We start from the raw sequence: 3,999 nt of genomic DNA, 5'->3' as shown, positions 1-3,999 counted from the left end.
TTCGGAGTATACACGAGTATACCAAGGAAATCAGGGCAGCAAAGTTATCCAAACAATAGCACTACTTTCATTTGTAACTTTATTCTTACAAATAAATTGGGTGATCACATCAGATTAAAAGCAAAGCAGCAGTTAGCACTCGAGGATAGACTTCTTACTAGAAATGTTGATGGGAGAGCCCATCTGCACTCGGCTGGCCAGGTGTCTAAAGAAGAACAGGATATGACATCACACAGGGAGAACAAGATGGCAGAAGCAGTGGGGCCCTGTATATCCCAGGTGCCCCTGGTGTAGGCCGGGTTACTGTAAAACCCCTTTGTTACAACTGCTGATGTAAAAAATATATATATAATTTTGCTTGATTGATTGTATAAGTAGAAGTGATGTGTGGAAGTGTCTGGGAACGAGATTAAATCAAACACAACAGAGAACCCACATCAACTTCAATGAACAGGTAACACACTCTTATCTCTAACAAAAACACACCTTTGAAAGGAAAGGGGATACCTAGTCAGTTATACAACTAAATGCATTCAACTGAAATGTGTCTTCCGCATTTAACCCCTTTTAAGAGTATTATGAGTAGGGCAGACTAAAACAACTGACACACACATACGCAAGCACACACAGGGACACATGTGGAGGTTGAGAAGTGTATGTCCTGGTGAAAAGAGAGGAAGGTCAAGATTCGCTGGTCTGATGAAACTAAGATTGAACTCTATGGCCTGAATGCCAAGCGTCACGTCTGGAGGAAACCTGGCACCATCCCTACGGTAAAGCATGGAGGTGGCAGTATCATTCTGTGGGGATGTTTTCAGCGGCAGGGACTGGGAGACTAGTCAGGATCGAGGGAAAGATGAACGGAGCAAAATACAGAGAGATCCTTGATGAAGACCTGCTCCAGAGCACTCAGGACCTCATACTGGGGCGAAGTTTCCTCCTCCAACAGGACAACAACCCTAAGCACACAGCCAAGACAATGCAGGAGTGGCTTCGGGACAAGTCTCTAAATGTCCTTGAGTGGCCCAGCCAGAGCCCGGACTTGAACCCGATCGAACATCTCTGGAGAGACCTGAAAATAGTGGTGCAGCGACGCTCCCCATCCATCCTGACAGGCTGGTTGAGTTTGAGAGGATCTGAAGAGAAGAATGGTAGAAACTCCCCAAATACAGGTGTGCAAAGCTTGTATCGTCATACCCAAGAAGACTTGAGGCTGTAATCGCAGCCAAAAGTGCAAAAAAAAGTACTGAATAAAAGGTCTGAATACTTTTGTGATATTTCATTTTTTTATTTTTTTTTTATAAATTTGCAAACATTTCTAAAAACCTGTTTTGGCTTTGTCATTATGGGGTATTTTGTGTAGATTGAGGAAAAAACAAACAATTTAATAGATTTTAGAATAAGGCTGTAACGTAACAAAATGTGGAAGAAGTCAAGGGGTCTGAATACTTTCCAAATGCTGTGATCGTATACAAATAATAATAATTGATTGGGTTAACAGCTCCTGAGTGACGCAGCAGTCTAAGGCACAGCATCTCAGTGCTAGAGGCGTCACTACAGACCCTGGTTCGATTCCAGGCTGTATCACAACCGGCCGTGATTGGGAGTCACATAGGGTGATGCACAATTGGCCCAGCATCGTCTGGCACAGACCGTCATTGTAAATAATAATTTGTTCTTAACTGAGTTGCCTAGTTAAATAAAGGTTAAATAAATAAATATAGCATTTTTCTACTAACTGAGGCACTCAAAGCACTTTACATACTCACCTCATCCACCATCACTGTCACCTCGTTGATGCACGGCGACTATTTTTGTGCCAGAACTCTCACCACACATCAGCTATCAGGTGGAGAGGTGAGGAGTGATATATGCCAATTAGGAATGAGGGGGATGAATAAGTGGCCATGATGGAATGTGGCCAGGTTGGGAATTTAGCCATGACACCGGGGTGAACACCCCTACTCTTACAATAAGCGGCATGGGATTTTGAATGACCACAGAGAGTCAGGACACCCATTTTAACGTCCCAACACGAAAGACGGCACCCTACGCAGGACAATGTTCCCAAATGTAATCAAGGTTTGAAATTATGTTTTATTATATCTGTTTAAGCTTCTTGCGGTCAGTTTGCAGTCAAACTATTTTATTTATTATTATGTTCTGGCCCCCTGACCACCCGCTCAAGAACAAATTGGCCTGCGGCTGAATCTAGTTGATGATCCCTGATCTATAAGAATGACGGAGTCCATCCAAATTATCTTGGCTCCTGGACTCTGTCCACACATTTCAAGGCTGTGTTGAGACAAAGACTTATCAATGACCCAAGACCAGCTCAGTTAATCACTACCGTTGTGTCACTAAGTTGTCATAGTACTGCAGCAAATGTACATTACCCAAGGGGCGTTGGCAGACACAATGTAAGTAACTTAATGTATGTCCCTCTAACTGCCCTGAATGCCTCTGTTGATCCTACAGCTATTGTATGCAGTAATCATGAGCCTATGAACCAGAGTTATACTCTTAGCACTGAGGCGGTGTGCCCTAGTAGGAAATCCATTGTGTGCAGCTCACCCAGCACTATCTGTCACGCCCTGACCTTAGAGAGCCCTTGTTTCTCTGTGGTGTAGTAGGTCAGGGCGTGACTAAGGGGTAGTCTAGTTTAATATATCTATGTTGTGTTCTAGTTTACATTTTCTATGTTGGTGTTTTGTATGATTCCCAATTAGAGGCAGCTGGTAATTGTTGTCTCTAATTGGGGATCATATTTAAGTAGCTATTTTTACCCACTGTGTTTTGTGGGATCTTGTTTTGAGTTAGTGCATGTGGCACCTCTGATGTCAGGTTTTGTTTGTTCTTTATTGTTTTGTTTGAGAGTTTCATTAAAATAAACATGTGGAACTCTACGTACGCTTCGCCTTGGTCCAATCATTATGACGTTCGTGACACTATCAGCTCAAACATAAATAACATGAGCATGTCTACTTCTGATAAGCTTCCTAGTAAAGCAATAAAAACAATCAAGCTTCCCAGAAAAGTGCAAAAAATTGCCCACATTAACATACGTAGCCTAAGAAACAAGGTTCATAAAATCAATAACTTTGCTAGTAACAGATAGCATTCATATTATGACTATCTCTGAAACTCACTTAGATAATACCCTTGATGATACAGTGGTAGCAATACATGGTTATAACATCTACAGAAAAGCCAATGGGGGTGGTGTTGTGGACAATATTAAGAACTACATTTCTGTAATGCTCAGAGAGGATCTCATCTTAAATACTGTTGAAGCAATATAGCTACAGGTTCATCTGCCTCACTTAAAGCCCATTCTTGTGGGAAGCTGCTATAGACCACCAAGTGCTAACAGTCAGTATCTGGACAATATTACATTTACATTTTAGTCATTTAGCAGATGCTCTTATCCAGAGCGACTTACAGTAGTGAATGCATACATTTCATACATTTTTTTCCCGTACTGGTCCCCCGTGGGAATCGAACTGACAATACATGTGAAAGGCTTGATAATGTATGTGATATCAACAGAAAGGTATATTTTCTGAGTGATTTCAATATTGAGTAGCTTTCATCAAGCTGCCCACTCAAGAAAAAGTGCCTGCAACTTGGTTCAGGGCATCAGTCAACCTATCAGGGTCAAATCAAATCAAATCAAATGTTATTGGTCACATACACATGGTTAGCAGATGCGAGTGTAGCGAAATGCTTGTGCTTCTTTTTTGAACCTTTATTTAACTAGGCAAGTCAGTTAAGAACAAATTCTTATTTACAATGACGGCCTACACTGGCCAAACCCGGACAACGCTGGGCCAATTGTGCGCCGCCCTATGGAACTCCCAATCACGGCCGGTTGTGATACAGTGCAGTAATATCTAACAAGTAATCTAACAATTTCACAACAACTACCTTATACACACAAGTGTAAAGGAATGACTAAGAATATGTACATAGAAATATATGGATGAGTGATGGCCGTGC

The sequence above is a fragment of the Salmo trutta genome, chromosome 2 (assembly GCF_901001165.1).
Source record: "Salmo trutta chromosome 2, fSalTru1.1, whole genome shotgun sequence".
Classification (NCBI taxonomy): Eukaryota; Metazoa; Chordata; class Actinopteri; order Salmoniformes; family Salmonidae; genus Salmo; species Salmo trutta.
This window is presented reverse-complemented; position numbering follows the sequence as displayed.